This window comes from Ahaetulla prasina, chromosome 1 (genome assembly GCF_028640845.1).
Source record: "Ahaetulla prasina isolate Xishuangbanna chromosome 1, ASM2864084v1, whole genome shotgun sequence".
Lineage (NCBI taxonomy): Eukaryota > Metazoa > Chordata > Lepidosauria > Squamata > Colubridae > Ahaetulla > Ahaetulla prasina.
In genome coordinates, this window is record NC_080539.1 from 106,688,150 (window position 1) to 106,701,888 (window position 13,739).

The 13,739-nt window shown below is 39.9% G+C and overlaps 1 protein-coding gene across 3 annotated transcripts in view; it reads left to right on the top strand.

Moving 5' to 3' along the window:
• Positions 1-8,097: 8,097 nt before the first annotated feature.
• EPB41L2 (erythrocyte membrane protein band 4.1 like 2) overlaps positions 8,098-13,739 on the top strand; it is an 85,576-nt gene continuing 79,934 nt past the window's right edge. The window contains exon 1 of one of the 3 annotated variants that reach the window (XM_058171864.1): positions 8,098-8,180. The gene's annotated coding sequence lies outside the window, so the exon portion shown is untranslated. The other 2 variants (XM_058171857.1, XM_058171871.1) reach the window with 2 other exon arrangements.

The following is a 13,739-nucleotide window of genomic DNA, read 5'->3' on the forward strand; positions in this document are numbered from 1 at the left end:
CAATGGAATATTTAATTGAAAGTTGAGATGAGACTTTATCATGAATGAAAGCCTAATGGAGGTGCTATCCTGGATGTAAACTTGTCGGCTTGGGGAAGAGAGATTCTGCATGCAGTTAACAAACATCCCAAAAAGTCTACATATAGCAGACTGAGTACAAAACAAAAAAACTATTTCCACCATTTTTAGTTGCTGTAAGAAAACCGAGAACAAAACATCTGTATGAAATCTTGAACATCTGTTACGCTGAATGACCTCCCTAGATGAATGTTTTGGTTATTACTGTTCTTCATTGGTCATAGATAAACACAGTGTTGGGTTTCACTTATCTTTGCTACCGGTTTGCTTGCGCCACTTCTGCACATGCACAGAAGCTTCTGTGTATGCGCAGAGCATATTTGATAGAATAGAATAGAATAGAATAGAATAGAATATTTTTATTTATAGACCGCCCTTCTCCCGAAGGACTCAGGGCGGTGTACAGCCAAGAATAAAATACAGAAAGAAAACAACAATACAAAACTAAAAACAACCCTTAAAAAACCTATTTGATATGGCTACTTATAGATAAAATATTACCCTCTAAAATTTACAAAAAATTTAAAACCCATAAAATCAATTTGATAATTTAAAATTTAAGCGAGTCCAGCAAGACGAAATAAGTAGGTTTTAAGTTCGCGGCGGAAGGTCCTAAGGTCAGGTATTTGTCGGAGTCCAGGGGGAAGCTCGTTCCATAGGGTAGGAGCCCCCACAGAGAAGGCCCTCCCCCTGGGGGCCGCCAGCCGACATTGCTTGGCTGACGGCACCCTGAGGAGCCCCTCTCTGTGAGAGCGCACCGGTCGTTGGGAGATAGACGTTGGCAGTAGACGGTCCCGTAGGTATCTCAGTCCAGGTGAAGCCTCCCGCCACCACTACTATTGGTTCGCCCGAACTGGGGCAAACCGGTAGCAACCCACCACTGGATAGCAACAACTTGCCAGACTAGACATAAAAGGGATGATTGATACTTAACCAACTTTAGATGGAATTACTATTGTAAGTAGCCTGTATTGCGCCTGTTCATGGCTTCAATTTAAACTTTCATCCAAAGGTCTCATCTGTGAAGACTCTCCTTTATCACATTCTCAGTTATCTTCTCAAAGTGTGCCTCATACTGGAGGTATCAGAGCTATTCGTCCTCAATGTAACATCATTTGCCATAGGTCATAAAATTGACTTTGTCTCAGGATTATTTTTCCAACTGAAAACCTTTCCATATGGATGGAAAGTAGAGTCTAGGTGATGGGATAAGTGTTGCAGAATTTGCAAGAATTGCAGGCTTGGTATTGCAATCAAAGTCCTGCCTCTTTTGTACATGCTCACAGGTAAAAGGGGTTGGGATTCAGTTGTGAAATGGAGAATGCCAGATTACAGATTCTCTCCTCCCCACCCTGCCCCTTGTTGATGCCCATGGGTAGAAAGGGGTTTTTCCCCCCCAATGCAAATTGACTAGACTAAATTAGATCAGGCCATCATTCTGACAACGATAGGCAGAGAAAGCAAGCATAGCAGTGGAGAGGCAAGAAGTGACACATAAGTTGAACCTTCTTACTTCTTTCTCTCTATAGTTTTCTGATCAAATAGCTGGTTCAGACTACGGTATAGTATTAGCCTTTCAAGATGGGAATGGGAGAACTTGCCACAGCCAATTCATCATGGCCAACTCACTGTGGGACGACTTGCCATGGCCAATTCGCCAGTGGTGGGATTCAATTTTTTTTTACTACTGGTTCTGTGGGCGTGGCTTGGTGGGGATGGCATGGCTTGGTGGGCATGGCAGAGGAAGGATACTGCAAAATCTCCATTCCCACCCCACTTCAGGGGAAGGATACTGTAAAATCTCCATTCCTTCCCCATTCCTTGGGAAGGTTACTGCAAAATCCCCCTTTCCTCCCAATCAGATGAGACTCAGGAGGGAGAGAATAGATGGGGGTGGGGCCAGTCAGAGTTAGTATTTACTGGTTCTCTGAACTACTCAACATTTCTGCTACCGGTTCTCCAGAACTGATCATAACCTGCTGAATATCACCTCTGCAACCCTCCGTGGGAAAACTCACCAAGGGACAATTTTAACAATTCTATTTAATTATTTAAAATAAATAAAATTATTTTAATTTTTTCCATTTTTGCCTCTCCACTGCTATGCTTGCTTTCTCTGCCCATCATTGTCTCTCCTTTTCCATTCTTTCTTTAATGACTATTCCACCAATTCTTTGATATTATTAGATATTCTCTTGTCCTGCGGTGAGTTGGCTGTGGCAAATTGTCATAGACTCCTTTGAGGTAGTCCAGGTCAGAGGCATAACCACGAGTACTCCCCCCCCTTTCCTTTCTCTCCAGAAAACTAGAGAGGGTCCCTTCTGAAATGCTTTCCCCACTTCCTCTCCTGTGAGCTTTTATATGCCAGTTGTCCAGTCTGCAGCTCCTCCTCATGTCTCCTAAGGTTATTCCCACATACTATTACATCTAGCTTGGGAGGGGGCAGGAGCAGGAGTTACAGGCATTTGAGTCTCAGGTGGTGTCCCTGCTTCCGTACTTATAGGAGCAGATGTCAGTGGTTGGCTTGGTGGGGGGCCGGACCTGTCACCGCCTTCAATTTACACTTTCAAGTGCCACTCTTGCTTGTTCTTCAAAGAAAAACAATTTTAAACGATACTTTTAAGAGTGTGGGCCCCATATTTCTCTTCATGGCTTAGGATACAATAGACTTTTATCTTTTTTCAATTAAGGAGACGTGCTGTACATATTACCATCCACCTTTCATCCAAGCAATAAATGTTAAATGCTCACAGATGATTTAATGAAGCTATTTAAATATGCAGCTTCCAAACCAAGCTAATGTGCAGACATTGATTAGACAGTAGGTAATAGCATTAATGCAAGCAGAAAGAAAATTAAAATGACCTGGAGGTGGGAAGCATTACCCTACGGGGCTTCTACCTCAAAAATACACTTCTGCTTAGTTAGATTTGATGCCATCCAGAAATATATTGCTGTTGAAGGCCCAACCCGTTAGCTGAAAGAATGGGCTAGCCATTATGATCATTATAAATGGCAGTAGAACTGAGTTAGTACATCCTTGGATGTTAGCGCCTTCCTGCTAATGACTTTCACATCTCCACTGAGGTATTACTAATTCAGTACCGGTAAGGCTGGACAGGTGCCTATTAATATGGAACTGGAATCCTCTACTTTTCAGGAACAGGGAAGAAATTTTACCGAAGTCCCAACGAGTTAATCATTCAGAGAAAAGACAATGGGGTGATTGGCAGACTTGAAGGAAAATGTTGATGTTCTCTTATGTATTCCCGATAAAATTATGCTTGCTTGTTCCTTCTAAATACCTCTAACATTAATTTATGTATTTATACAGTATATAATTCCCTTGAACCTGGGACCCATGACATAAATCAAAATAACGGACAACATAAATACTTGTTAAAGTCATATTTTAGCTGCCATTCCACCAAACTGCAGCAGAGTGTGTTGGAAACCAATGTTTGCCTCCAGAAAAAGGTTCTCAGAGGTGCAGTTGTTTTAAGTTCCTCTTTTCTCTAAATAGATTATTTTGAGAACTTTATGAATTTGTGCCACAGTTAGTTTTTCTTCCTTCCCTCCCATGCCCTTTTTATTCTATGGAAACACAAAAATGCAGTTATTAAAATCCAAACTGTTGTGTCATTGCCAAAATAAAAAAAAATGGAAAAAAAATAGAAAGCAGAAGCAAACAAAAGCTAAAAAATTCTAGTTCAAGATCCTGACCATTAATCCCATTTGGTAATAGACACCCCCAGATTGAACGAACTGTTTAAACTTTTTATGGAACTACAGTTTAATTTTTGGCGCTGAAGGCTGTAAGGAAGCAATGTCCCTCAAAAGCTTGCTTAAAGCTCATAAATTCCTCTTTGTCAAAGCATAAGTGAAAAGCATGACGGAGCAAGGAGACAGCATTGTTGTTTAAACCAACATTGCTGACAGCTAGACTGTTTACTCTCTGCCGAGGTTTTTCTTTTCTCTTTATACAAGCCTGTGTCAGTGGGTCACATTTTCAGCCAAGACAAATGGCTTTAAAAACATGAGAAGTATCAGAACGGAGTCAAAATCTGTGCATGCAATGGAAGGAATGTTAGATACCAAGTTTCTCCGACTATTAAGACAACTGGTTAAGGAAAAACGGGGAAGAAGAGACCTGCAAAATGCTTCCTTCTCTATTTGGTTTTTGTCTTGTCCAGGAAAACATCTTGCTAGTGACAATATGCTTGGGAGGCTTAATTGAGAGAAGGGGCTCATAGCTCCAGTTGTTTATAACACGGTGTTAATTAAACCTGCTGAGGCTAGTGTCATTAAAATCATTAAAAGCCATTATAGCATCAGAGTGAAAGAGGAACTGGCTTGCATGTCTCCTATGCATCTTCAGAGCTTCACAATCTTTAAGGGCAAAAGTTGCTGCTGCTTCATGGGTCAGTGTTGGAGAACATTCTTCCCATTCTTTCTGAGATTTTCTAAACCCTAGGGAAAATAGAAATGTGGAGAAAACACATAAGCTCTGTTGACTCAACTGCAAGTGCAAATCTTGCCAAGAAGTACGCTGTTGAGAAGTAATTGCTTTGCTCTTCTATGGTTCAAACATAGCAATGGCTTGGTTAACTACGAATTACTATGCTTAGTACCATAGGAGGTATTGTGCTATTCAGTTTGAAAATTGGTATGAGAAATGACATTTTGGAAGGCCCATCAGGTAAAATGAAACTGAATTAATTCTTAACTGATGTGTGACAAATCCCCATTTTAATATAAGTGGATTATGTTGATTTCTTTAAGGCCGCAGGCAACCTTAACCTGCCAGATGTTGGACTGCATCAATAATTATCCCACATCCATGACTTAAGAGTTTTGTAATATCAAAAGGAAATGTATTTTACTAAATACATTTTTGCAGGGGAGTTCATAATTGTAGATGGTAAAGTTAAACAACTTTGTGTTAAAATTCTATGCAATTGAATTTGTTTTATTCTCCCAACTTCACATCAATTTATGTCATCATTTTGGGTGATATGATACATGATTTATTATTTTAATCCTTTAGGTATGTGAAAAGCAAATAGCTATCCATGTATATCTATATACTTACACATTTATACTAAGCAGAAAATAAATGTTGAATATTGGGCTAGTATTCAAAGATTTTGCAAAAGAGCATAGATGTAAATGCTATGGGGGATAAGTCACCTTGAACAGAGAATTATTTTTTAAAATAAATATGATATAAATAATTTTAAAGTATAAATGGAATGAAAGAATGAATGAGATTAATCCAGGTGGACTTGGGGATTTCCCCAACAATTTGGCAGGCACCTTTATCCACATCTAGTAGATTTTTGGACTATGAAGGGAGCAGGGCACAGGATGAAATTGTTGTAGAAGCTGGGAAGTTGAGCTTCAGCCATTCCAGAGTGGGGTGATTCATTCCCTGGCTCTAGGTCCTTTCTTACTTAACATCTATTTGATACTTACTTGTCAGTCAGAGGTGAGGTACCATATATCAGTATGCTGAAGATCTGTTTATCTGTTAACTGTTTATTAGTCAACTTGTTTATTGCCATCCTAGCCAATCTGTGGATGCTATGGAAGTTCAGATTGGTGTCCAGAAGTGAAAGGAACCTGTGTGAGGAGAAATGAGTTCAAATAATTCCTACCAAGAAAGAATTGTAAGACTCCAGCAGTATGATAGGGTTGCATTCCAACCCCCGCCCCCTGCTTCCAATGCTTGTCTGTGACTTGAGCATCGGCGACTGATTGGTGCAAGCTATGTACCTTTGCCCAGCCCCAATTGCTGTGTCACTTATGGCCTGTTTTGGACCAAGATGTTCAAGGGATATTTATTTATTTATTTATTTATTTATTTATTTATTTATTTATTTAGTCACAACAATATATGTAGGTATCATACAAAAAGATTATATAGTGTATAAACATATATGAGTAAATATAAGGAGGTATAAGCATATATATAGGAAGAAAAAAAAATAGGACAGGAACGGTAGGCACGTTTGTGCTCTTATGCACACCCCTTATTGGTCCTCTTAGGAATGGGGTGAGGTCAATAGTAGAAAGTTTTTGGATAAAACTTTTAGGATTATGGGAAGAGACCACAGAGTCAGGTAAAGTATTCCAAGCACTGATGATTCTGTTACAGAAGTCATATTTTCTGCAATCTAGATTAAAGCGGTTGACATTAAGTTTAAATCTATTAGTTGCTCTAGTATTATTGCAATTAAAGCTGAAGTAGTCTTTAACAGGAAGGACATTACAATAGATGATTCTGTGAGTTAAGCTTAGGTCTTGCCGAAGGCGACGGAGTTCCAAGTTTTCTAAGCCTAGGATTTCGAGTCTGGTGGGATAGGGTATTCTATTGTTTCCAGAGGAATGGAGAACTCTTCTTGTAAAATATTTCTGGACACGTTCAATTGTATTGATGTCAGAGATGTGGTGAGGGTTCCAAACAGGCGAGCTGTATTCTAGAATTGGTCTAGCAAATGTTTTATATGCTCTGGTTAGTAGTGTGGTGTTTTTGGAAAAGAAGCTACGCAAAATTAGGTTTACAACTCTTAGAACTTTTTTTGCTATGTAGTTGCAGTGGGCTTTGGCACTTAGATCATTTGACATGAAAACTCCAAGGTCTTTAACGGGATGGGGGTCGTCTGTAAGGTAATTTCCATCTAGTATGTACTTAGTTTTTGGGTTCTTTTTTCCTATATGTAAGACTGAGCATTTGCTGGTTGAAATTTGGAGCTGCCAATTTTTAGACCAAGCAGTTAGATGATCAAGGTCGTTTTGAATGATAGAAGTATTGTCTGTGATGTTAAATAGTTTGACATATAATCTGATCCCCATAGAACTGGACTATTTCGCCCTATTCTACATAGGACTATCATTGAATTCAAAATGGAAACTACAACTGATCCAAAATTTGGAGCTAGGGAAATTTGCGATTGTAGAATTATATCTATTCTTAGATCTACAGGCTACCAATACTCTACATATAATTCAAATATGCTGGTTGTGGCTATTTCTAAACTGTGGCACCAGGATATATCCAGAATTGCCTTGCCCATCAAAAAAGCCCTATGGAGAATCCTGCGTCCTCCTGCACCCATCAGAGATTGGTGTGGTTCAGACAAAATGTCAAGCCCTTTTAATAAGACTCACTGCCTCATCTCCTTCACCTTAGGAATATAGCAAGTCTTCCTTTTATTCAGAAAAACACTGATTATTTTTTGATGCGTGCCAGTGTGTTCACAGTGAAAAAAGTGTCAGTAAAGGATATCTTATTTATTGCCTGGATTTCAAGATACCAGAGCCCAGAAAGGGCAGCTTATAAAATGTGGGTCATTATTATATTAAAATTAATTTTAATATAATTTTCCCTTTCGAATTTTGGGAATCATTTCGAATCCTAGCCATTGGGATGATGCCCCGGAACAAATAAAAACGAAAAAATATTAAGTGAGCTAACAAATCGTTCTACTTGGTCCCCCATTCGGTGCAAGTATCTCACATGGCTGCGTTTCTAGTCATCCCGAGGGCGATGCATATGGGACGCGACGGATGACATAAGAGACATTAAAAGCTCCTGACCTCAGTCATCGCGCTGCATCCCTGATTTATCTCCCGCCTAAAATTGCAACAAACGATTTGGCAGGAAAAAAAGGAACCACTGAAACATTTTAAATCGCCAATTCACTTAGGGCATCTTATCCTCCCACCTCCCACTCCCTTTGCATCTCTCGTCCCCAGAGCAGAAAACATTAACGCGAAGACAGCGCGCTCCCCGCGGGCCCGAAGGCGCGGTTCTTCAAACTTCAAGTCTGGCGATTGCTGGGGCGTGGCTAGAAAAAGCAGGAGGGAGTCAGGCAACTCGCCGTGCTTGTGATTGACGGGCCAGGGGAAAAAAAACAAAACCAAGAGGACATAGTCCAGAGCTGTCCCAGGCCTTTGATTGGCTTAGAGGCGCAAAGGGGGCGTGGTTCCAGGCGGAGGCAGTTTAGGGCTGGGGTGGGGCTGACGGCCTCGGCCAGGGAATTTCAATTTTGAGTCAGACTGAGGGAGACGGTGCGTGGGGACGAGCTGGAGATAGGCAGGTAGGGAGCGCTCAGCGCGCGTAGCCGGGAGCGAGTTGTGCCTGTTGGCGGGCTGAGCGCGCGGCTCGGCATCAGGCGCCTTCTTCTCTCCCCTTGGGGGCTCGGAGCGGGGGAAGCGTGTGAGGCAGGCAGCGGGGCACCGAGCGAGCGGGAGAGGCGGAGCGCAGAAGGCGCTGGGCTTCCCCTTCCTTCTTCGGGAGCAGGAGGTGAGTGGAAGTCTGTCGGCTCTGGGCAGCGGTTATTGCCTCTGTCGGGAGGTGCGGCTCCTGATCATTTTCAGTCCCAGACTTAGATCGGCTCGGTGGGGCATGTGGGCAGCGCTGCTTCTTGCTCTGCTCTGCTTTCCGCCTCCCCCCACCCCGTTCCCCCCCCCCTCCCCCCTCCGGTCGCCTCTTCGTCCTGTGGGCCAGATCGGTGATGTAGTTCGAATCGGTGGCGCCTCCGCCTCCGCCTCCGCGAAAGTCCGCCTGTCGGGCTGAGGGAGAGGAAGAGTGGGGGCTGCAGCAGTTCCGCCAGGAAGGCGCTTGTCCGCTCGGCCTCGGGGAAATCCGTTTCTCTCTTTTCGTGGGATGGAAGAAGGGGATGCGGTCTAGGGACGGGGTAAGGGACGGACGGACGGACGGACGACGAGGCCGCAACTTTCGGGCCGAGCCGGGTCCGAGCTCTTGACGAGTTGTTCGGTGGAGTGAGATGTAGAGATGCGCCGACGGCCGGGAGACGTTTCTTTCGAGCTGAGGTTGGGATCGGCGCCTTCAGTGCCAGTTGCAAAAAAAGAAAGAGAGAGAGAGAGAGAGAGAGAAAGAAAGAAAGAGAGGGAGAGAGAAAGAAAAAGAAGGAGGAAGAGAGAAAAAAGAAAGGAAAGAAAAAGAGAGAGGAAGAGAGAAAGAAAAAGAGAAGGAGGGAGAAAGAAAGAAAGAAAGAAAGAATCTCCTGCGCCGTCGGAAACTTCCTTTAGTTAAGCTGCATCCTGACGCTGGTGTTTGTTGAACTCTCCCTCCTTTTTTACACCTTGCCGCCGTATGTGTGTGTGTGTGTTGTGTGTGTGCGTGTGTGTGTGTGTTGAATACCCAAAGTGCACCCTGGGGCGAGTGTGAGAATGAGCAACGCCGACACTTTTTTGGAAGTTCGCCCACAAAATCTCGGGGCCGTAACTTATTAGGGAAGCCGATGCAAGTGGGAAAGGGGGAAGATCTGTCAACTCTGTTTTTACACGTTGGAGACAGCTGCTGTGGTTCGTTTTGGGGGGAAAAAACACTGGGCAAGATCACCATAAAAAAAGTGTTTAAGAGGGAAGGCGGGAGTTATTATGAATGCAGCTAAGGTAGGAATCTTATCAAAGTTATTGAAAAATGATGGTGATTATTCTAACAGTTTTGGAAAATATTGCAGTATTTGTGAGGATTATATCCCATCTAGTCTGCATCAGCCCAAGACAGTGGTCAGTAGGTAGTGCTCTCTCCTCCCAGAAACCCTATGAGGTAAATTGGACTGAAAAAAAATTATCCAGAATGCTTTGGGTGAAGATGTGCTTGAATTTAGGCCACTCCAATTCTACATCTACCATCTTCACAATTATGCATCAGTGATTCTCTTTAAAAATCTAAAACCCACAATAGCACTCTTATAATGATATTTTAAAACAAAAATTGTAAGCTTTTTCTTTTTGTTCCGTTAATCTAAATATTGAGAGGGTGGCATTATACAACAAGTTTCATTGAGGATTTTTCTATTGAACATTGATAGGACAGAAGAAGAAAAAAACTTATCCTTCTCCCCAAAGTAGTGGCGCTTGTAAAATCCTAAATTTAATTTATGAAATTTAAAAATGAATATTAGGACAGATCTGGTATTAGATTATGCTAACATAAGTCTGAATCGGTATGAGGACATGTACATACAGAAATGATCACTAGGATTATATGCACAATCTCTGCATTAAAGATTAAAGTGATAATTCTGGTTTAGGGTAGGTAAGATAGAGAATATAGGGTAGGTGAGATGGAGATGACTGAAGTCACCAAGAGTTGGGCTTAATCTGATGAAGATATTAGCTTCATACTTTGAAGAGTGAAGACCTATGAATATTATGTCCCATCTTTTAATTTTACCTAACTAATTGTTTTTTATTCCTGCGAGATATTCCAGGCTAGGATATTGTATGGTATGAGAAAATGGAATGGATGGAATAGGAAAGCTGTGACTTGTTTATTTTATAATGTTATGGGGAAGCATTGTTTCTGGATAGCTTGTTGATGAAAATGAGAGAAAGTGGCTAGGGAACTATTAAGGATGGTGGAAATATAGATAATAACTTTCTTTTATTTCAACAGAGCTCTGTCTAGATTGGCTTCAGTTTTGAATCTCAAAGGATTAACTAAACTAATATCTTTCTATTGTGACATACTCTAACAGGTTCAAAAGTATGATACAAAGGATTTTGTCTTTATTAGCTTTCCTTAATGTTTTCCTTCTTTGCTTTTTTCAGCATACTTTGAAAACATTTCTCTCTCTTTAACCAATCTTCTGTCCTGGAAAAGGCCCAATGTACATATCTTATATGTTATATAAGAATGGTACAGATGTGGCTTGAATACTATCTATATTTCTTTGCCATACCCTTTTTTCTGAATTTTTGTTCATCTTGTCTAATGAAAAGTTTTTGAAACCTTGATCATAGAATTGCTTTCTAAACTTTCAATTATTTTAATGAATATAGTATATTATCTCAGTATAGTTTATTTAGTGGTTTGAAATTTAGTTCAAGCTGTTGATCAGTTTTTGGAATAAGCTTAGAACATACTAGAAATAAAACTACAGTCTTAAGTAAAATGCTTTCAAAGTTGTTTTGGGGTGAAATGATTTGATTATTATATTGATTATTCAAGGCAGGGGTGAAATCCAGCAGATTCTGACAGGTTCTAGAGAACCGGTAGCAGAAATTTTGAGCAGTTCGGAAAACCAGCAGCAGAAATTTTGAGTAGTTTGGAGAACGGGTAAATACCACCTCTGGCTGGCCCCAGTGTGGGGTGGGAATGGAGATTTTGCAATATCCTTCCCCCAGGACTGGGAAGAGAATGGGGATTTTGCAGTATCCTTCTCCTGGAGCGGGGTGGGAATGGAGATTTGGCAGTATCTTTCCCCTGCCTCTGCTACCAAGCCACGCCCACAGAACCGGTAGTAAAAAATAAATTGGATTTCACCACTTAACATAAGCAACTTATGCAGCAATAATTTTGAGCAATTTTGTCCCTTCTCCTGGGAATTGGTTGAAATTTAGTAAACATACAGTACAAAGACGTAACTAGATAATAGAACAGAGAAAAATTGAGAAGTATATTTCAGTTAATGTAGGTTTTATAATAATATTTCCAAATTACTGAAAAGTTAATGATGTCCAGATGTAGCATGAGCTCTTGTACATGTAAACAGCAAAAACACCGCTAATTTTTAATCTCTCATTTCTATGAATTATTTCTAAATTTTATAGTACTGAATTTCCTTCAAGATCTGCAACGTATTGATTACCGTATGTGCCATCAAGTCAGTGTCAACTCTTTCTGACCACATAGATTTTCTCCTTGATGATTGGTCCCTGACTTTATTCTTCCGGTCCTCTACCAGTATCTTCAACAGAGCCACTAAAACATTCTTCCAGATCTACAGATGGGGGTGGGGAGGGGTTGGTTATGATTGGACTATCAAAAGTATTTGGAGTAAATTACCTGATTTGGGATGTATGATTGCTTGCCAGGTTAGGAAAAGTAAACATATTACCTTCCATTGTTTGAAGAGGAGGAATAACAGGCTTCCTTTTGAGACTGTTTACTTTAATTGTCTTGCTTTCCCTGTTTATACACAAAGACAATGAAAAGTGTAATGAGCAAAAAAGGATGCCTGCCTTATGAGCATACGTGTAGAATTATAGGTGTAATTATAGGTGTAATTCTGAAATAAACATTTTTGTTCTTTTTATTCAGTTTTACTGAAGTGGCATGTTTCTTTTAAAACCCAAGGGAAAGTTCGGTTCTTTTATGCTTTAGGAAACGTGTCTTTGATTCTTCTAGTTTGAGAAGAAAACGGCTAACATTCATGTGCTGAGAACCACAGAATGCCATCTTGCAAAACTAGATGGGCCTTTTTACTTCAGCACATGGAATGTAGTCTGTTCTGATATTAGTGGTGTCTTATTATTAATAAGTGGTGTCTTATTATTAAGACATTATTAATGAAGATCTACCTTTTCATAAGAACTTCTCTATATGAATGTTGCATGAATAGTTTCCTTTTTTTTGTTTTCCTTCCCATCTTTTAAAAATAAATGCTATTTTTATTCTACTTTAGCTTACTGTATTAAAAGTAAAGATTCAGGTTGAGCTTGATCCTGGGTGACTGCATGGGCAAATCTATGTCATTTTCTTGGCAGTCATTGAAAGTGTTTTGTTATTGTCTTTTCCCAGGATGCTGATTAGTTTTCCTAGCCTAATTTAGTGGTCTTTCAATGTCATCCAGAATTATCTAGTTGCTGCAACCTATCTGGCCATATTGTATTGTTATATTTTAATTTTCCTATTATAAAACATTCTGACATTTGCAAAAAAAAAGAAAAAGAAATTCTAGAAATCTACTCTTTGCTATCTAATTCTGTTATATAGTATAATAAAAACGTATTTACATTGTTAACATTATTTGTGTTAATATTATTTTTCTATTTAGCAAACCGAGATTAATTTAATCTGGCCTTTCCAGGATTTAATTTTTCTCAATGTATACCCTTTGAAGTGCCTTAGAATTTTTACTTGTTTTTTAAACTTGTTTCTTCACTTTTACATGCATGTTATGAGACTTGTTTATTAGATTTATATTTCACATTTCGTCCAAAAATTCAAGGCAGCATACATGACACTTGACCTGTAACTCTTGACTTTCAAGAAGATAAAACTAGAATACAGGTAGTCCTCGACTTAAAACAGTTTATTTAGTGATTGTTCAAAATTACAACTGCACTGAAAAAAAATGATTTATGACCATTTTTCATATACGATCATTGCAACATCCTCATGGTCATGTGATCAAAATTCAGAAACTTGGCAACTGACTCACACAACGATTGCAGTGTCCCGGGGTCATGTGATCTCCTTTTGCAACCTTCTGACAAGCCAAGTCAATGGGAAAGCCAGACTCACTTAACAACCATGTTACTAACTTAACAATTGCACTTGTTAAGTTATTATTCACTTAATAACTGTGGTAAGAAATATCTTAAAATGGAGCAAAATTCATTTAACATCTGTCTCATTTAGCAACAGAAATTTTGGACTCAATTGTTGTAAGTTGAGGACTACCTATATGTTAAAAAAGCTTAAACAAATCTGTGCTTATAGTTCTAGTTCCCACAGAATGTTTTAAATTTAGAAACTGGGAAGTTTATTTTACTAGAATATAGTGCGATCTAGTTCTGCCTACTGATTAAACTTCTTCAAAGGGAATGTGAAAAGGATAGTATAATTATTAAAGCTCATTGCTTGGTTGAAGTAGGTTCATCTAAGTTTAGCTTGTGGC